Genomic DNA, 21,022 nt, shown 5'->3' with positions numbered 1-21,022 from the left:
TCAATGACTATTAAAGAAAATGAATCGGTATTTTGAAAATCATCCCGCTCGCCTCCCCACAGCAGTGGAGAGGAATGAGGCCGAGCCGTTCCTCAGAGGCAGAAAGAAGCAGGCAGGAACAGCTGGAATCTGGAAGAGCCTGAGTCCCATGTCCCAGTCCTCACAGAGGTCTGCTCCATTCCTGCTCTTCTCACTGTTTGCTTTCACATGTGAGCTCATAGGCTCTCCTTTTTTCCTAAGCAAATTCAGCTGTATTGGGAACCCAAGTACCAGCAGAGGTACCACATGTCCCAGTCAATTTCAAGAAATGGAAGCCCCAAGAAAGAAGGTAGGCGTGGCACAGCGTCTCACACGGTCCCTGGACTCCTCTGTACATGGATTCTCTTCAAAATGCCACGTCCGTGGCCGTGGCCACCGTGAAAAACAAACTCGCCTTCTCTCTCTGCCCCTCAGATGCCTCCGTGGGGTCCCTCACTCCCAGTTGGTCCTGTTTACGTCTCCCTTTCTTTGCGTTGCCTCATCCCAATCCTGGAGTGGGGGCTTCTGCTCCTGCCTGCTGTTCTGCACTAGGATGGCCAGAGGATCTCAGACTCCATGCCAGGCACCCACGCCCAGGTCCGCAGTGCCCCAGGGAAATGAGGACTGCCCCCATCACTGAGGTTCAGCCCTGCCCGACACACAGCAGGTCCTTGCGCTGTATATGGGACATCTCCTTCATCCCCACCCCGATGCCAGCACAGGACTTGGCCAAGCAGCGCTTCCTCCAGGGAAAAATGTCCTCTGGGAGAAGCCAGAGAAGAGGAGCCTGAAACCACTGGACAGGACACCCCAGAGGATCGCTGAACTGGGAGTTTAAAGCGACCTCAGGGACCCACTTGCTCTTCAAACGAGAAGCGGAAAGGGAAAGACCTACACCGCGGGAGTGGGAAACAGGCCACTGCTGACCTAGAACTTTTCTTCTGGAAGAGTCTGGTATGCACAGTCCATCCCAGGAAGCTCCCAGCATGGAAGGAAGCAAGAGGACAGACAACGGACAAGACCTGGGGGCCCATTCTGTGCCCTTGGAACCCATGTCCCCAGCAGACAGTCTCCCAGCAGCTCTGTGCGCCCCAGGAGAGAGGAACCCCGTCTTGAAACGCCCTCGTTCATCTATTTCCACAGTGATGACGGCAGGGGTGAGTAACAATCAGGAAACCAGGAGCCAGTCGAACGTGTGCAGTAAATGTATTTTCAGGCACTGATAACTATTTAATTGGGGCTTAATTAATTAATGTTCACAGAGCGTTTGAGATGCCTGGGTGGAGGGCCCGCTGCAAGAGACAAGTGCTATTATTCTATCAGCCGTGGTATTTAAGGCGTTCGTGTTCATAGATGTGAGGGATCCTAGAAGACTAAATTCACTGAAAACGTACATGAAAATGAGCACCCTGCCTGACCCCGCCTTTCTCCACACCCCGTCTTCCCTCCTTCCTCCTTCCTCCTTCCAGAAACATCTTGGGTCTGTTAGAACCACTCTTGTGCGAATAAGCCTGTCTTAGACTCATGACATTTGACCCTTAGACTGGGAACTGGACTTTGGGATGGGGAGGTCCATGAGGGTAGCCCCGGGTCTCTCTGCTCCACCGCCACCTGGCACCGGGTCCCCAGCGGAGGGCTGCCCGCAGCACCAGGAGCCTGATAAATCTCGGCAGGAGGAGTGAGCGCAGGTTAGACTCACTGACTCAGAACCGCAGGCTCCGTCTCAGTGTTAGGATCACACACTGCTGGCCTCCCAGCTTCTTGCCCTGAAGGACCTAGAGAGGGGAGCAGCACCCCCATTTTTCAGGTGCAAAACCGAGGAGCTGTGGCTTCAGGGGCTTCTGCCAAGCACCCCTCTTGGTTGGAGGAGGGGAGGAGGGGAGTGGAGAGAATGGAGGGGAAGGGCGCAGGAAGTTTCCCTCCTGGTTATCAAGGGACTCCTGACGGGCTGGGGCAGTAAGAGGAGCCCCAGAACCCCTCAGTCCCCCGCCCTGCCCCCACTATGCCTGCCATGGGGCCGGGGTGGGGGGCAAGTCAGCTCTGGGACTTGGGAGGACCCAGCAGAAAGGCTGTGAGCTGGGCCAACTTCGGCTGCATTCTCCCCCTCGCCCACCTCTACTCCTCTCCCTCCACCCTCCTCCGGGAAGCCCAGCAGGAACTTTGGTGGCCGGTCACGGAGTCCTCACTGGCCTCTGGATGAGCACCTGGACACTCGTATTTAATTGCTGTTCTCCCCAGTCTGCCTTCCATTTCCTCTCAAATGCTCCACAGAACTCACAGGTTAAGGGTCAGCAGTTCCCTGGGGAGAGACCTATGGCCCGAGATGATGGAGAAAGAGCTCCAGCCAGGGCCAGGCCCCGCCCTCTCTGGGCCACGGTTTCTCTGTCTGGAAATGAGCTGTGGACAGGAAGCGCTCAGAGACCCCTTCCAGCTCCCACACGCTAAGATTTCCCTTTTTTAATGGACTCCACTCCTTGGCAGTGTGGCCTTGGGCAAGTCACTGAAGCAAAGCCTGCCAGCCCATCTGTGAAATGGGTGCATTGCCAGAGGCAGCCTGTCAGCTCGAGCGGGGTTTCCACCCCAACACACCCCTTGTTGCTGGTTTCTTGGTCCACCACGGAGGTGGCTCGGGGCACTTAGTTAAGGGTTTGGAGCTTGTTGTCCGGCAAAGCTGGCTCTGGGTTCCAGCTTCACAGATGGCTAAGTACATGAAGCAGCTTAAGCTCTCTGACCTTCAGTCTCCTCAACTGTAAAAAATGAACTTAACAGACACCTACTTCCTAGGATTGCTGGGAGACCATACCTGCAAGCTCACGGCACGTGCTAAGCGCTCGGTCAATGCCAACTGTCACTTTGTGGTTGGCTGAGGTGTCCTGCGGTCAAGGCACCCACTCTGGCCTGGATCCAGTCACCGGCTCAGAGCCTGAGCCAGAACTCCCTTTGACTGCAGACCAGTTCTTGAGTCCCCAGGTAGTGACACCAAGGCAGCAATGAATAGGATGCTCTGGACCCCCGTCCCTTTCCCCCTTGCCCTTGGACCATTTTCTGAGATGCCCAGGACCCCATGGGCACAAAGCTTCTGCAAGGACCTGATTCATCTCTGGAGGGGACCTGCATGCCAGGCCTCCCTCCCTCCCACCCTGGTCTGTCTCTCCCCTTGGTCTGTCCCTGCTGTCCCCACAGAGGCCAGCCCTCCTGGGGATGCAGCAGCAGGTCCTGCCTGCTGCTTTGCTGGTTCAGAGAAAACTGTGCTCCAGCCAGGTGGAGGGTGGAGGGTGCCCTCCGGGGTGCCAGCCCCCTGACCCAAACGGCCAGGCTCCCCCTGGCCCAGTTAAAGGACAGCTGCAGCCCTGACCTTGGTGGGTCCACGTGTATGTGTGCCTTAGGGAAGCCATGCGCTGGGCCTTCAGACGCGTGGCCCCTGAAGTGTCATGGCCCCCCACCAGCCCCCCAAGTCATCCTGCCTTCTGAGCCCTTGGCTTACTTAGGCGTCTTCAGCTGAGACACTCTCTTGTCGTGCCCAGCGCTCCAGTTACTTGTGGACTTCTTTATGGCCCAAATAGTAATAAAATGTCCCATTGAGAGAGCACCATTCTGCATTGTGCCAAAGCTGCCGGCCTTGTCTCCTTAAATGGGTCCAGCCAAGCCCCAAGAAGAGGCTCTTACTGCTAGTCTGTCCCCATCCGACAGCTGGGCAAACCGAGGTTCAGGGAGTAACTTGCCCAAGGACGCACACAGCCGGGAAGCAGAAGAACAGAAGTTAACCCTAAACGCAAATCTGCTGGACCCAGCTTCCACTCTGCCCGCAAGGACCTGAGTTCCCTGAGAGCAGGGGCTGCTTCCGGCTCAGCTCAGGTGCCCTCCAGGGCCCAGGGCCCGGTTCATGTCTAGTTGGAATCGACTGAGTACAGTGTCTATTGACAGAACCAGTTCAATGAGAGAGAGAGGGAGATAGAGGGAGAGGGGGAGGCAGTGAGGGGCCGGGGCTGGGGGGTTGCTCACAGGGCAGATGGTGTCTGGTCAGAAGCCCTTCAACCTCCAGCCCCAACCAGACAGGGGCACCGCAGGTGCGCAGGTGCTGGAGCGTTTTGACTTCACACTCCACTCGAGATACTGGACAGGACCCGAGGGTGTAAACTAGAATGTAGAGGCGGTAATAGGGAGCCGCAGATGGTCTGGGAGCAGGGGAGTGACGCAATGCAGAGGGGCGGAGGGACACGGCTTACACCACGTAATTGGGTGCCAGAGGCAACAGCCCAGTCCTTCAGAGCTCGGCAGACCCCGCGAGCCACGAGGGAAGGCGGGAACAGACGCCAGTGGCAGCCACCCTTCCCAAGTCATGGCGAACGCGACCGATCCGTCCGCCCTCACTGCAAGGCCTGGCTCCAGCCATACAACGGCCTTCTTGGGGAGAGGGGATGGTCAGCGGGGAGTCCCGGACACTAGGATTTGGGAAAGCGGGGTCCCTTCACCTGCCTTCTGAGGCAGAAAAGGGGAGCTGCGAAGGCAAGGCGAGGCCCCAGAGAGTACTGGATGGGGCGCGCAGAATAGAGACCCTCGGGCCGAGGTGCACAGGCTACAGCGCACCAGCTAGGGCGCTGCAGCGGGGGTGCAGGGGCCGGGGCGCGCAGGCTAGGGCGCTGGAGCGGGGGTGCAGGGGCCGGGGCGCGCAGGCTAGGGCGCTCGAGCTGGGGCGCAGGGGCCGGGGCGCCCCGGGGAGCCCGGCCCCCAGGCCCCCCCGGCCCGGCGGCCCCACAGCGGGCGGCAGCAGGAGGCTCCCTCGGAGAAGCCGTGTGTGCTGCTGGCGTGTAACCTGATATTTTTCTGCGCGGCCCCCAGAGGAATTTTTCCATTACCCAGGCAGCAGCACCGAGCGCCGCAGCCTTTTCTCGCTCCCCGCCTGGCTCGCCAGCCGCCACACTCCCCCCGCCCGCTCCCCTCCCCGCAGCCCCTCCGGGCCGGCTGCGCCGAGGCACTTTGTGCAAATGTAACCTTTCCGCAGGCCCCGCCTCCGCCAGGAAGCTGCGCGCCCGGTTGCCAGGAACGCGGCGCGGCGCACTTGGAGCTGGAAGGCGGCCCGTTAATCAGCGGCGGCTGACAGAAAATCAGACAGCCCGGGCGGCCGGCCGGCCTCGGCCTCTCCCTCCCGGCGCCGCCGCGCCTCGCTCGCTGCGCGCTCGCTCTTTGTTCCCCCGGCTGGCCCTGCTCTTCTCTCCAAGGGGCCGAGCCTCTCCATCACGCCCCTTCTCCTCTCTGATGCTCGCGTCTTCTCTCTTCCTCTCCTCCTGGCCCTGTGATTCCCGCTCTCTCCCCCTCCTGCCGGATCGCCCCATACTCGCTTCCTTTCCTCCTCCTGGAGAGCGGAAAGTAAAAGATAAGGGGCTCGTTCACCCCGTTCTTCGCCAGCCTGTTGGGGCAGGTTGGGCTCCCCAGTGTGCGTCTTGGTAACATCTTTGCCAACGTCTCCCCGGGATCTCAGGAAGCCCCCCTCCCCCAGGTAGAAAGATCTTAAGCTGAGCTTTATGGATGACCTTGGGATGGAAAGGTCCAGAAATCCCTGAAATTATACGTCACACTTTGGGTGCATTTGTTCATGGGTTTTTCAAAGACGTCAGTGGTTCAGAAAGGTTAAAAATCACAGCCCCAGAGATGCTTCCCGTGCATCTTATTAATTCATCTATTCAACAAATATTTATTAGACCTACTGTGTGCCGGGTGTGTGCTCAGTCCTGGGGACGCGGCCATGAACTCTAGATGAGACGCTCGGCCCACAGCATAGCCACCCCACTCCCAGCAGGAGCCACACCAGTGCAGCCAAAACTGCACTTAAAATACGCATGGGAGCCACCTATGGCCCCACTGTGTGCTCTCTGCAAGGTGGCAGTGACTGACCCCAAGGTCACTGAGTTACACATCAACAGGCTCAAAATGCGTGTTTGCAGTGAGAGCGTCCGCCAGCATTTATTGAGCGACTGCTATGTGGCGGTCACTGTGAGAAGCAATTGACCTCCATCCTCTTTCGCTCGTCTCTTCGCCCCTGTAACAAGCGTCTGTCAGCCCCCTCTCGCCGGCCCCTCGCCAGTGCTGAGGACTGCTCGCCACCTCAAGGCTCCTCGCCCTCGTGGAGCTCACAGTCTAGTGGAGAAGAGACAACAGACAAACAAATGAGTTAATGAAGGTCGTGGTCTGTGACGAGGGCTGCGGATGAAACAAGCACGGTAATGAGACAGGGGGCCAGGCAGGAAAGGGGTGGTGGCGACCTTGGATAGGGGTGGTCAGGGAGGGCATCCCCGAGGAGGAGGCATTGAAGCTGAGACCTACAGGGTGAGAAGGAGCTGGTCCCCTGAAGAGTCAGGGAGGAACTCCCCAGGCAGAGGGGACAGGCCGTGACGAGTTACTGCCACGCTCGCAACTACCTTGGGAGGCGGATACCACTACTGTGCCCATTTTACAGATCAGGAAACTGAGGCTCAGCACAGTGAAATTCCTTCTGGCCTGGGATCCCTCTGCTAGGACCGGGCAGAGCAGGCCCTGGAACCCAGGCCGTCCCCCCACACTCTCTGCTCTCCCCTCCTGCCCCTCCGGCCCCCTCCTGAGGACTGGCCAGCAGGCCCCTCGAGGAGGCAGCAGTGGGGGGCAGTGTGCAGCGGAATGCACTCTAGCCTGGACGAGGAGGCCTGAGTTCTAATCCTGTGTCCGCCTCTCCCAAGCAGCGTGACCTCAGCCGAGTCACCTACCCTCTCCGGGCCTCAGTTTCCCCCTCTGTGTAACGAAGATGATAAAGGCGCACCTCTCCTGAGGTGGCAGGCCAAGAAGGTCAAGGACCTAGAGTGTTTGGCAGCGGTCTCTGCCCCCAGAAAGAGTTCAGTGACATCACGGCTGTCGCCAGATTAAATGAAGTGTTGCTACCGAAGTGGTTTCCAGCCTGGTGAAAATTAGGCAGGATTCTTTTTGTTGCTGTGAGGCATAAACAAGAATGGCAGTCATGGGCTGCCTCACTCTTTTGCTAAAGGGCCTGTGGTGACACTGCCTGATGTCCCCTCCGCGCTCGCCTCCCCTGGCACCTGGCAACCGTGTACCTCCCCACCCTCGGCTCTCATCGGTGCCATCTGCAGGTTTGCCTTTCAAGAGGTGGCCAGGAGGAGCTTCTGCCCGCCGCCCCCGTCCTCAGCTAGAATTTACTCAGCCTCTCCTGGGCTCCCGGGCTGCGGTGTGGGAGAGACGAGGAGCAAGGGATGCGCGAGGACGGGAACCAAACGCTGCGCCTGGAGAAGGAGGAACCTCACGGTTGCTGGTTAGTTCCCAGCATGGCCTTGGAGTCAGGCAGCCCCGGGTTTGCTGTCTGGACTCCAACTTCTTGTCTAGAAAATGGGCGTGATGAAAACAGCGCTTTCTTCACAGCTGATCATGTTGGACAGGCCTTGGCCAGCTCCGGGCCCCAGCAAGGGCTCCGCTCTGTCGGTGAGCCTCTGTTACTGTGGTTCTTCTGCCCCGGGAGGTTGGCAGTCAGGATGAGGAGGCACCCTTTGAGCTGGACCTTGCAGGACAAAGACTGGAGAGTTCCAGGAAATAGAGTGGTGGCCAGAAGGTGCTCCTGGGCAGTGGCAGGTGGGTGAGTGGGAGTGACAAGGAAGAGAGTGGGCCAGGATCTGGGCAGCCTCAGGACCACACAAGGCAGGCCCGCTGGACGATACGCTGCATCGGTGAGGATGCTTCTGGCTGCAGGTAACAGGCATCCTGACTCAGGCTGGCGTCAGCAATAAGAACACCAGAACAAAACATAACAGGCAGCTCAGAGGTGGGGGCGGCCTCGGGGTTGGCCCTTTCCCAGCAAGACTGTAAGCTTCAGGGGACAGTGGAGGCCACCTGCTTGCTTCCTTCCTTGAGTCCAGTGGGAGAGAGGGTGCGCCGTGCCGCCTCCCTTCTGAACAGGCCAGGCTAGGTCTCCAGGAGACGCGTGTGCTGGTTGGCGTAGAACAGAGCCCCTGAACCCGGTGAGGAGCTGGCTTAGACACGAGGCCCTCCTTGCAGCTGGGGAAGCCCCACCCAGGGCTGCTACACATGGGGAGGGCTGGGTAGATGGTGGGGGGACACCAGACACATCAGAAAGCAGGGTCTTTTGTCCTGTTTCACAAAGACCATTAGCCTCAGGGTCAGGGGCCAGGAGTCTGACCTCTCCCTCTACCCAGTGCAAGGGGCTGAGTCCACCTCACCTTGGCGTCCACTGCATCCAGCCCAGGGCCTGACCTGGAGTGGGCGCTCCGTGAAGGCTTGTTAAATGAATGCTGAATGGTTCGCCATTTCTGTAAGTTCAGAGCATTGCAAGAGAGCAGCGATCAGTTAAATAAACAGACCTGCAGACTAAGGTTTCTCAGGAGAATGTCCGAGACCCTCTACGTTGGAGTCACAAGGGGGCTGGGTCATGGGCTGCATAATCGCCTCTAATCACATGCAGGTTGTAGTCCCTGGAACCTTGAACGTTACCCGGAAAAAGGGACATTGTGGATGTGATGAAATGAAGGATCCTGAGCTGGGCAGATCACCCGGGTTGTCTGGGCCCTAATGTAATCACAGGTGTCCTTATGAGAGGAGGGCAGAGGGGCATTGGATACACCGGCAGCAAAGGCGATGTGAGCGCAGAGGCAGAGACTGGAGTGATGCGGCCAGGAGCCCAGGCATGTGGGCTGCCGCCAGACGCTGGAAGAGGAGGGGGATTCTTCCCTGGAGCCTCCAGAAGGAACCGGCCCTGCCGACACCATGATTTTAGCCCCGTAAGACTCAGTTTGCACCTGGCTCTGCAGAACTGTGAGAGAATAAATTTCTGGGTTTTTTCTTTTTTTTTTTTTTGAGGAAGATTAGCCCTGAGTTAACATCTGCTGCCAATCCTCCTCTTTTTGCTGAGGAAGACTGGCCCTGAACTCACATCCATGCCCATCTTCCTCTACTTTATATGTGGGACGCCTACCACAGCATGGTGTGTCAAGTGGTGCCATGTCCGCACCTGGGATCCGAACCGGCGAACCCTGGGCCGCTGAAGCGGAAGGTGCACACTTAACTGATGTGCCACCGGGCCGGCCCAATTTCTGTTGCTTTGAGCCACCCAGTCCGTGGTCATTTGTCACGGTGGCCAAGGGACACGAAGACAGGGCGGTCATCAAAACGCAGATTACTGGGTCCCTCCCACAAACTGTCCAAACCAGAAGTACTGGATGCGAGGCCGGAGATTGCATTCTAAGCTCTCTGCCCCGCCCCCGCCCCACACGACTCACAGCACAGCGAGGAGTGCGAAGCTCTGCATTGGAGCAGAGGGTGACCCAGGCCTGGTCTGCGCAGGAGAACACTGACGAGAATTAACGTTGGCTCCTGGCAGCCTCTTTGGGGCCCTGAGGACTCAGTCCTGGGGAACTCGCCGGTTCTCAGGCCAGCCCGACCTGCAGCTCTCCTGGGAGCCCTGCCCCAAGGCCTCGCATGTGCTGTTCCTGGCCTGGGAAAGCCTGCGGCCCCTCCCCTCCTTCCCTCATCTCTCACCCACCTCCTCTACCCTTGAGTGCTCCCACACGGCCAGGGTCCCTCATCCCAGCCCTGCAGCTCTGCCTCCTGTCCCAGGCTGTGAGCTGCCCAGGGTGGGGCGGGGTCTAGCTTGACCCCCAGGTGTCCCCACCTGGTCACGTTACTCCTGACATTCTAAGGGCTCAGTAAACGCTGAACGTGCCAATGATGTCACTGACCCTTCTGTACCCACCAGCTTCCAGCGGTGGGGCGGGGGTGGGGCTATCCGGTCCCTTTTCTCTGCCCCCTCCTGCAGAACAGGCCAGCCCCCTGAGAGCCACACAGGAGTGCAGGCAGAGCCCCTTCACACCCACCCTGCCTCTGCCCCCGCCCACCCTGGGCAGCCGCTGGCAGGCAGAGAGGAGAGGAGTAGAGGAGCCCGCCCCCTGCAGCCTGGCTCTTTGGGGCTGGAAGGGATGGGCGTTTGGGAAGGCAGTGTGAGGGGAGCCAGCTCCATTCTGGACTCGGGACACTCATTCTCACCTGTGTCTGCCTCTGCCCAGCTGGCTGACTGACCACGGGCAGGTCCCCTCGCCTCTCTGGTCCTCCGTCCTCCAGCCAATGGGGCTCAACCCCAGGGGCCCCACAGAGCCTGGAGCCAGGCCCTGCATGCCGTTGGAAGGCACAATGTCCAAGTGTTTGCTTTTAGTGCTAATGTTGTTTGTGGGGACACGTACTCGCCAGTTCAAAGCAGGCTCTGCGGCCCCTGCTGTTACCTCAACCTGCCGCTTTCCCCCCGCTGAACTGGCCCAACTCCAAGGACTTGTGGGTCTTTCCCCGCCTGCTCCCAGCCATAAAGCGACCTTGCAGATACGTGTGGCAGTTTCCCAGCCCACAGAAAGCTGACGGCAAAAGGATCAGATCCAGCCCTTCTCTCGACGGGCCCAGGCTTGATTGGCACTGCTGGCTACCTCCCTATCACTCCCCTCCTCGAAGTCTCCATGGCTCCCCATTGCCTACAGCCCGGTTTCCAGACTTCCCTTTCGAGCAGGGAGACTGTCCTTCTACACCTATTTTTATGAAACAATGAAAGCTGAGCAGCTCAGGTTGAGGCAGGAGTGAGGGGAGAGTATGGACTCCACCCCGCCCTCCCGCTTCTTGAAGCACAAGCCTGATGGCAAACCGTTAGCTAAAAGATAACCAAGGTCGGAGTGGTCCACGCATCTCCCAGCCCCCATGGGCTCCCAGCCCTCCTTGGCTGGTCTTCTGGGCCACGGGCCATGGTTGCAGGAAGCCTCCCGGGGAAGGCGGCACTTCTGGGCCCAGCCAGGTCCTCACCTCCCAATGCCTACAGATGCAGCCACAGATGCTTGGGTGAGCACCATGCCCTGTGCTGGTCACTGGGATACACAAGGCAGAAGTGTCAGCCTTCAGAGAGCAGGAAACTTCCAGTAGGGGCCTGGCACCCAAGAAACAAGTACAGAGAGAAGACGGCTGCAAATGGCAATAAACGATACAAAGGAAACAAAACCAAAGAATGAAATCTGACCTGAGGGGTGGGGGACATCCTTAGACCAGGTGGTCAGAGAGGGCTCTCTGGGAAGGTGACATTTAAGCTGAGACCTGAAGGATGAGAAGGAACCAGCCACACCAAGGACAGGGAGCAGTGTTCAGGCAGAAGGAACAGCATGTGCAAAGGCCCTGTGTCTCTGCATGCACCTAGGCAGGAACTGAGGTATAAACAAAAGTGTCACGTCAAGTCCCTCCCTCTCCACAAAAGGACAGGTACACAGATGTTCATGGCAGCTTCACTCATCGGAGTCTGAGACCAGAAATGACTGGATGGGCGTTGATGGGAGAAGAGAGAAACAACAAAACACAGCAGAGCAACGAACAAGGACAGCCAGTGATACGGGCAACATCACGGACAAATTCTCAAAAAGCCGGGCGCAAGAGAGAACATGCTCCGATTGCATTTGTATGAAAAGGCAAGTGTCCATGGCCATGGAGATCAGACTCGTGGTTCTGTCTGGGGTGGGGGTGTGACTGGGAACTTTCTGGAGTGACTCGAATGTTCGGTATCTTGCTCAGGTCACACAGTGACACAAATGTGAGAAATCGCAGAGCTGTGCACTTAAAACCAGAGCATTTTATCTCAGGTAAAGCAGACCCCGAGAAAGGATTGAAAATAAGGTAGATACTGTTTGCCCTGTTTGGGAAGAAAAGGTGCCCCCCTGCTGCCAGCCGGCCTCGTGCCCATCAGGAGTCACCCCCCCAGCTTCATCTGAGGTCAGGAGACAGGAGTCCTGGCCTCTTCTGAAAAAAGGAACCCGGAACCCAGCCCCCATTGTCAGGATGAGGGGTCTGTCCTTCTGCCCATCTCTCCCTCCTCCCCCCAGCTCCTCCCCCCCCCCCCCAGGCCAAAGGGATGGGGTGGACCCTGAGACCAGCCTTCCGGAATGTTCCGTGTCAGGCTGGGAAGGGCCGGGCTCCCACCCGAGCAGCCGGGCTGTAACCTGAGCCTCCGGTTAAGCGGATTTCTCCCGGGGCAGGACCCCCTCTGGTTCTGGAATGCAGCCTGGGGCGTGGGGGTGGGGCCGGGAAGGGATAACAAAGGGTGAAGCGGCTTTGAAATTCTGCTTCCTGCCCCGCCAGCCCCCGAGCTGAGCCGACACGCCCGCTCCTCCCCTTTGTGGGGAGTGGAGGGAGCTGGCCTCTCCGCCACTGAACCTTCCCCCTCCCGGGCTGGGGTGGCGGCTTCCCCCGCAACCCCCCATCCTCCAGGCCCAGCTGCCTGAAGCCCACCCCCGGCTCCCACAGGGCCAGAGTGGGAGCCACTGCGCCTGCTCCCTAACCTGATGGGGCGCTAATGCTGGGCCCACCGTCAGGATGCAGACTCGGCCCCACGGGGTGGTGGGGGGAGGCTCCCGCAGCGATCGAGGCTGCCCAGCGGGGCCTGGTAAGGAGACCTCACAGGACAAGACATCCTTTGTGATGGAGCCAGTCAGGCCTTAGGCATGAGAGCAAGGAAGCAGCAGTACACACACAGTGAGACACACACACAATGCACAAGCATTGTTCAGGTACACAAGTGCCTGCCCGTCGCCGCCCCCCACCCCGCACTGGCCCCCAGCTCCCAGGCCCATCCCAACAATTGAACCCCTGCAGTGTCCTCTGAGAAGCCCCCATGGCTCCCACCACTTTCCCAGGAGACACCTGGCCCCCCACCGCCCCCACTGCCGTGGTCCCAGCATCGCTAGCCCGTCTTCCTGTGTTCAGTCTGCTTTTTCCCCTTCTTTCTGTCTCCCCTCCCTGCCGTCCCCTGCTCACCCTGAGAACCCATCTCCTTCCAAGCCCCTCCTTGCCCTCCCATTGCCCTTTCATGGCTGAACCCCACCTTCATCCCCCAATTCCCACCTGTACCCCAGGCCTAGCACACAAGACTCCCCCGAGCCCAGATTGTCCCCTTCTCGTGCCAGGGACAAGACCTCCAGATGGTCCCCAGAGCCGCTCCATCCAGGAAGCCTCCCCTGGAACAGGACCTCCACCGCAGCTGTGCACCCACTGGACCCCAAGAGGCGACCCCTCCCTCCCTCCTTCTCAGCCTGTATGTCAGGCCTCCCTGGGACCCTCCTCATCCGCCAGGAGTATTGCCTGAGGCCAGGTGGTGGGATGGAGGTGGTGGGGTGGCAGAACCATGGGTGGCAATCTCCAACTTAGACTCTTTGAGAGAGGAAAGCAAGGATAGAGGTCAGCTTGATGGTACCATCCCTGATGCTGCAGAAATTGAGCTGGGATGGGGCGGGGCTGAGAGCCTGACCACGGCCCCCCACACCACACAAACCAGTGCCATGTGGTCCAGCCACATCCCTGTGGTCCAGAGAGGCAGGTCTTCTCCCGGGCCTCACCTTCTCCAGGCAGCTTCGCCAACTTCACCCAGCTGGCCTGGGGGTCTCCTCTGTGCTCCCCTAGACTCCTCTGCTGCCTCTGCCACAGCACTGACCCCTCTGGACTGTCCTTGTCTCCACTGCCCGGTCTGCTCACCAGCTGAATCTCCAGAGTTCTGTTCATCATCAAGCACAGAGTGAGAAGGGAATGAATGAATGAAGAGCCTCTCCACATTGACAGGCTCCCCTGCCCTTGCAGGTCATGCCCACCCTCCGGGGAGGAATTTGCCCCCTCCCCAGCTTTGTGCTGGTCATTAACTCAGTGCCGGGACTTGTTGGTTAATGAATAATTAAGCTGGACAGGGGCTGACCTCGGGCTGACCTTGAGCCTCCCCGGCAAGTCCTCCCCTAGTCTGATGTGTGACGGCCCCAGTGACCCTTCTCCTCCTCCTCCCTATTGGTGGGTTCTGAATCCTGGGGATTCAGACCACAAAGTCCTGCCCCAGCCCCCAAGCCTGCCCCAGCCTGCCCACGAGGCCATCCCCCAGGACATGGGGAGCAGGGACTTCTTTTTCCCCACACTCCTCGCCACAGCCCAGAAGAGCAGAACTGAGTGGGCACAGAGGCCTCGAGCTGGGCTGTGTCACTGATGTGCTAAGTGACCCGGGGGCCCATCTATTCTCCTCCATCCCCAATCCTCCTCCCGCTGGGCCTCAGTTTCCCCATCAGTCAATTCTATTCATTCACTCACTCATTCATGCATTCAGTGGATATGTTAGGCAGGGCTGAGCATGAGGGGAGGGGGTCTTGCCTTCAGGGACTACGTCAGCCATCCCAGGCGGCTGCCATCCAGAGCAACTTGTGCTCAGGGGCAGCTTCACAGAGGCGAGGGGCCCCTTCCCCTACCTGAGAGGTGAGATGGCATCCTGGAGCAGGTGTCATCTATGCTGAGGCCTAGAGGGGAAGAGAAGACGGGGAGCAGGAGCTCCTGGAGGAGTAATAGCACGAGCACAGGCCCCACAGAGAGAGAGGGACCCCCTGGGAAAATCACAGGCAGTTCAGTTTGGTTGGCTGTATCAAGACCTGAGGAGCAGGGGGTGGGAGTATGAAATGAACCCAAAGACGATGAGGAGCAAGAAGGTTAGAGGCTGGGGAGGGGAGTGGCCAGATTGCAACCTGGAAAGTCCCTCTGGCGACTGCTGCATGGAGATGGTTTGAATGGAGCAGAGACATGGCCCTGGGGGGCTATGGTGTCCCCCCAGGCAAGAGGTAATGGGGTCTGGATAAGGGCAGAGAGTGGGAGATAAGTTGATGGATTCAAGAGTTATTACGAAGTGGAATCGTCAGAACTTGGTGACTAACTTCCACTTGTGGCCAAGATCCAGCAACAGAGGCCTGATTTACTATCCCACTTGAAACAACTAATAACCTCTAATCAATAATTAGAGGGAAGAGTGTGCGGTGCTCACACAGGGCTAGGAATAGTGCCTGTTCCCACCAGCCAGACTGGAAAACCCATAAGTCAGAGGGCAGTGGGTAGAGCCCTCAGGAGATTGTGGCCTCAGGTTGGGGATAATTAGCCCCAGATGAGCATTGCTAGAAACCCACCCAACAAACCATAAAGCAAAATCCAAATGGATCAATTGGTTCCCAAGTAATTCAACTGCTCCCCAGAACAAAGCTCGAGAAGATTTACAAGAGTACAAAATATGCCCACATCACAATGTCTAGAATCCAACAGAAAATTTCTAGGCATGCAAAGAAGCAGTAAAACATGACCCATAAAGAAAACAATAATTAATCAATTGAAACTGACCCAGAACTGACCCAGATGTTAGAATTAGCAGAGAAGGATTCTAAAGAAGTCTTTATAACTGCATTCTACATTTTGAAAACATTAACTAGAGACAGGAAGATATAAAAAAGATCCAAATTGAACTTTTAAGAGTTGAAAATCATGACGTCTGAGATGAAAAAGGCACTGAATGGGATCCATGGCAGATTAGACAAGGCAGAAGAAAAAGTTAGTGAACTTGAAGGCATAGCAAAAACTATCCAAAATGAAACATAGGGAAAGAAGACCCCCTGGCCCCCCCAAATGGAAAGAGCACAGTGAGCTGCAGGGAAGTTCCAAGCAGCCTAATAGAGGGATAATTGGGGTCCCAGAGGAGAGGAGGAAGGGGAAGAGAAAAAATATTGGAAGAAATAAAGATTTAACTTTTTCCAAACAATGAAATCTATATCCAAGAAGCTCAATGACCCCTGAGCACAGACGCTTGGTGACCAACAGGATGCGGAGGGTGAGGGAGAAGGGGCAGGCCAGGGTGAGGTCTAGCTTCCTGCCCGGAAGACCATGGCTGGGGACCATTCTCTGAGGGGGAGGCCTGGAGGAGGGGCAGGAAGGGTGGGATCAGGGTGGGAAGGACCTGTAGGCTGCAGGGACACAGACAGAGGTGTGCAAGGACAGCGAACGTGATGGGTCTGGTGTTCAGATGGCGAGGGACTGAGGATGGAAGCCCAGGAGGCCGTGGACGCGGTGGGCACTGCAGGGAGAGCTGAGGGCCAGGGGCAGACCCCAGGACACACCATCAGTTAATCAAGAGGCAAAGCCAGACGGGCCACATGGGGAGCCTGAGAAGGGACAAGCAGAGAAGGAGGACAGTGTCCAGATGGACTGACCATGATGAGAGACTGGTCCAGTGGCCATGCTGACACTCAGAGGGCAAGTCTGGTGAGGCTGGCTCAGCCCTAGGGCGGGACTGTCTCAGGATATTGTACAGGAAGTGATGGACGTGGGGAGTCCTGGGGAGGGGTGGGACCTAAGGGGACAGCGGGGTCTGGAAGAGGGTGGCAGGCATAAGGTACTTCTCAGGAGAGTGAAGGCTGGGTGGGTGGGAGGTGGGGTGGAGGCAGGGAAGATGGAATTTCAGATCTCGGAGGTGCAGCCGAGCAAGCAGTGACCAGTCAGGGTGGACCATGGTGCAGGGGCCAAGCTGAGGGCCCTGGGGATAACAGGACGGAGAAAGAAAGAGGCCAGCATGTTGGCTAGGGGTCCTCATGGTACCCAGGAGGGACATTCTGAGTGGGGGGAAGAGGACTCTGGGAGGCCCCCAAATCTTCTGAGGATGAAGGGTCGTGCCAGGGATGAGTAAGTGACCCCGCAGACCAGGATGCAGGATTCACAAAAGGGTGAGGGAGTCGGGCAGGGGTGGGGGAGAGGCGAGCTGTGGTGGATGGAAGGGCATCACAGACTCCGGTTAGGAATCATGGAGAAAGAGGAGAGAGAGAGGGAGAGAGCGAGCTGGTTTTCTGCACATTGGACCCCGTCGCTGCCACCCAGATGGGCAGCTTGAGGAAGGATACGCTTGTGCATCTGGCCTCACGGGCAGCTCCAGCTGCTCCGAAGAGCCCTGGCCCAACCCCAGCCTGGGCTTTGAAGCCAGGGCTGCAGGATGGAGAGACAGTTGAGGAGCGAGGAGCCAGGCCCCACAGCCTGCCACCGGAGCCCCACGCTCCAAGCTTGGAGCTGGGCGCAGACGTGAGGCCCGAGCAAGGATGTGGCAGGTAGCAGCGTGCCTCTGAAGCTCAGAGGCTCAGGACAGCCTCCCTTGGCAAGGGGCCCGGGGAGGCCTCAGCCTGCTCAGCAAGGCCACCTGCTGTCTCCTGTCCCTGCCAGCGCTGGGGGTCTGGGGCAAGTGGGGAGGAGGCCATCTCCCTGGATCTCAGCTGGGCGCAGGGGGCGGCTTCTGCTTCCCTCTCCCCAGCAAGGAGCCGCTAAGCACCACTCCCCCTCCCGCCCCGGTCTCTCAGTCCTCTAGCGCTCTGCTGAAACATCCAGAAATAGTCTCCTCCCCACGGCAGTGTGCTGTGCTCCCAAATGAATACGGGATTACACACACCCAGGGCACCCATGCTCAGAATGTGCGTGGAAGAGAACAGACACAGGCGTGAGCACAAGCAGTCTCAGAAATGTGCACACACTTGGGAGCAGCTACCGCCAGCACTGCACACACATGTAGAGAAATGACATACACAAACAAGCACATGCGTGAAACCACGGAGGTGGGTCCATGCAACATGTGCACCTGCACACGTGTGCCAGTGTGCACCGATATGCACCCAGAATGCAAACATACATCAGACAGACGTGCACACACGGCCATTTCCCTTACATCCGGGCAACTCTGTGCATCCAGGCAAGTGCCCATTCCACGAGCTGATAAGCATTCACTTGTGCGGGAAGATGTCCCCCCACAACCCAAACGCACAGTGAAAACCAAGTACAAACAGATGTACGCAGGCACATGCAAGATGCACATAAAACACGCACAAAGATGCACCTATACATAAATGCACACGTGCATAGGAAGATGCGCAGTATTTCCGCACATGTGGCACTGCTCACACTTAGACACACGGACATGCGGAATCAGCGAGACACGCACAGTCTTCCCATGTGCACAATGCACAGAAACTTCCACACATACAGAGATCTCCCTGCAAATGCACACGCGTCCGCAGATATACCTGCATGCATATCAAAGTCTACCTGTGGGTACTCACACACGTCCCTGCGGATTCACACTCAGATGCACATTTGCACGCTACATGGAAAGCCCCATGAGGGCAGGGACCACGGTCCCCTGGTTCACGGCTGCATCCCTGATGCCCAGCGCAGGCCTGGTGCACAGGGGTTTGCTAGGTGGGACATCAGGGAACAGCCTGAGCAAAGGCTCAGAGGCATGAGGGCAACGGACAGTCTGGAGAGTGGCCAGGAGTCCTAGCGCCTGAATGAGGGTGGGACGGGCCTGGGTGGCCATGGCCTTGGGTGTCCTGCTGGGGAGGGGCATTCAGGGCCTGGTTACTCCTTGACTTCCTCTTCCTCCCCTCCTTCCTCACCCACACACCTCTGCTCCCCCTCTGTGTACTGACAGCAGGTGGAATGTCAGGTGTCGGCATAGCAGGGGAAGCTGGGGCAGGCATGAGAGGGGGTCACAGAAAACATGCGACCTTGCGGCCAGGGAGGCAGGTCTTGTTTCAGATCTCGGCTTCATTAGTGCTGGCGACCAGCTCAGGCCACTGACTGTCTCTGTGCCTGTTTTCTTACCCGGCCAGTGGGAAGACCACATGGTTTGGATGCATAGATGCCATTGAGTTTCCTCCCTCGGTGGCCTTCCTAGCACAAGCTAGGGCCCAGGAATCCTGGGAACCGCAAGGTGGGCTCTTCAGGCCTGGGGGAGCTGGCGGCAGGACCCTCTCCAGGGCGCACAGGCCTGGCTCCCTCTGGACGCCCGGGCAGGTCGAACCAGGAGGACTCGATTCTCCTGAGCCTCACTCGTGTCTTCTGCCAAATGGGATGCTCGCTCCTGTGTCACAGGCTGTTGTCGTGAGCCACTAGCAGCTCCGAGGACAGAACCAGTCGGACTGTTTGTTGAAGGGTATCCCCCACACACGGAGGGACATCCCACGTGTTTGGCCGTAAGAATTTTTACAAAGTGAACCCACCTGTATAACTAGCCAGCATCCACATCAAGAAATAGAACACGTCCCCAGAAGCCAGGTGAGGGGCCTTTTTTACAGAACATAAAGCAGACCCGGTCCCCATGGGCCAGCCTGTCCCCCTAGGTTTCTGCTTTCCCTTGCAGCCAGCAGGGGACACGCGGTCTCCTCTACTCAGGACCCCTTTGCCACAGGGCCACCCCACCCTCTCCTCAATTTGGCCAGGTCCCTGCAACCCACAGGCGGGTCAGCCTGCAGCAGCCCCCTTGTCCTGCCTCTCGCAGGCCAGGCCTGGGCTCCCGCGGCCAGCGGAGGGGCGGCCTCCCCGAGCAGGGAGACCGAGTTCTGGGTCTTAAGCACCGCCCCCCCCCCCAGAGCTCCATTTGGGGAGCTAGGAAAGCTGGGGAGGACCACACAGACCCTGAGTTTCTATGCTGCCCTGCCCCTTTGAGCCACTTGTTGACATGGCCCAAGGTCCCACGGCTTCAAGGGAACACTCGAACCCAGGGCTGACGCACTCAAAGCCCACAGCCCCTATAACAGTGGGGATCATTATCTCTATTTTATAGACGAGGAAACTGAGGCTGAGAGAGGCCAAGAACAGAGCCAGGTCTGCAGCTTGGGGCAGAACCTGACCCTGCCATTCTCCTGCTCCAACCCCTCCCTGCTGCTGGGCTGGGACTGACCTCCTTCACCACCCCAGGCCCTCCCTGGCCTGGCCCCACCCACCGCCCCTCCTCTCCTGCCCTCCAGCGCACTGGCCTTTCCCAGTTTCCCCAGTGCTGGAATAGAGTGGCCGTCCCCTGTCTCCCCTCTCTCTCCCTCCTCCCTGGAGGCTGGAAAGCCAGGCACCAGGTGGGTTGGGAGACCCTGACCTGACCCCTTTCCTCCCACCACGCCCCCATCCCAGGCATGCACATGTCAGCACCCCACTGAGAAAACCCGCCTCCACCTCCCCTCTGAGAGCTGGGTTCTGGAGTCATGGGGCCGCTCGCTTGCTGTCTGGCCGTGGACTATGTGTGTCCCCTCTCTGAGCTTAGTTTACCCATCCATAAAATGGGGATAGGAACCATGTACTAGTGTCGCTGGGAAGACTCGGTGGTATAAATGCCATATAAACCCCCAACACGCTTCCGGGCAGCGAGGAGTGCTGGCATTTCTCACGACCCCCTCATTTCATCCCCAACAACCACCCCCCTTTATAGATGAGGAAACTGAGGCTCAGACAGGTCACGCACTTTCCCAGGCGGCAAGGCTCCAAACCCGGGCCTACTGGGGCACGGCTGGCTCCACCCCTGCACCGGCCATCCTCTCTCCGTGGGAGCCACCCTGCACCCTCCCCTCCTCCCCCCCCCCCCCCCCCCCCGCCCACGTTTGTCGGTCCTTCCCGCCAGCTCGCGGGCTCCCTCGGGGCCGGGCCCACACGTGTGGGGCGCCGGTGCCAGGCCCGCGGGCGGAGGGGGGGCGGCCGTGGGTCGATACCGCGGTGGGATGAATGGGAGAGGAGCGAGCAGAGCGGCAGGGAGGGCGCGGGGAGGAGGTGCGCGGAGGAGGAGGTGGAGGACGGCGGGGGAGGGCGGGGGAGGGCGGAGGGCCCCCCGCCCTGCGGGGCCCGGCCGGGTCTGCAGCCGTCAGCGCCGAGCCCGGCCCCGCGGCCCCGCCGAGGGATCGATAACTAATTTCACCGCAGCAACCGCCCCAGTTTTTTCCCGATAATTGTGCGCCGGCAGCTGCGAGCGAGGCCCCCAGCCCGGCGTGCGGCCCCCGCCCGCGCCCGATCAATTGACACCGCCACCGGGCGGCAGGAAAACTCATTTTTCTCCAGCTCCCCTGCTCCCGGGGAGCGCGGGCTGAGCTCCGCCTCCGGCGCGGGTCGAGGAGGCGGCCGGTTCCCGGACGGACTCGGGTTTGGGAAGGTGGCTCCTAGGGAAGCCGGGGAGCCTCAGTTTCCCTATTTCACGAGTAGGGGCGTGGCCGATGTCCTCGCTGCTGGACTGACCCCGCCCTCCTCTGCTGGTCCAGCGCCGGCCAGCGATGCACCGCCCCTGACTGCTGGGAGCAAGGGCTAAGAGCGCGCGCTGCGGCCTGGACGGCCTGGACGTGTGGGTTCGACTCCAGTCCCCACCGCT

General features: G+C 58.9%; 1 long non-coding RNA gene across 6 annotated transcripts in view; it reads right to left on the bottom strand.

The window, feature by feature from the left end:
* The window catches only part of LOC106845409 (uncharacterized), a 44,470-nt gene that overhangs the window by 16,243 nt on the left and 7,205 nt on the right, over positions 1–21,022 (bottom strand). For 2 of the 6 annotated variants that reach the window (XR_011506196.1, XR_006533098.2), the window contains exons 1-3: positions 13,416–21,019; positions 8,232–8,321; positions 5,011–6,153 (exon numbers count right to left, since the gene is read on the bottom strand). This is a non-coding gene — a long non-coding RNA (uncharacterized lncRNA). Of the gene's footprint in view, positions 1–5,010; positions 6,154–8,231; positions 8,322–13,415; positions 21,020–21,022 lie in introns of those variants that run through there. The other 4 variants (XR_011506195.1, XR_011506193.1, XR_011506194.1 and 1 more) reach the window with 4 other exon arrangements.

The sequence above is a fragment of the Equus asinus genome, chromosome 10, assembly GCF_041296235.1.
Source record: "Equus asinus isolate D_3611 breed Donkey chromosome 10, EquAss-T2T_v2, whole genome shotgun sequence".
NCBI classification, from domain to species: domain Eukaryota; kingdom Metazoa; phylum Chordata; class Mammalia; order Perissodactyla; family Equidae; genus Equus; species Equus asinus.
Note: the sequence above shows the minus strand (reverse complement) of the source record. Positions and strands in the feature narration are given on the sequence as shown.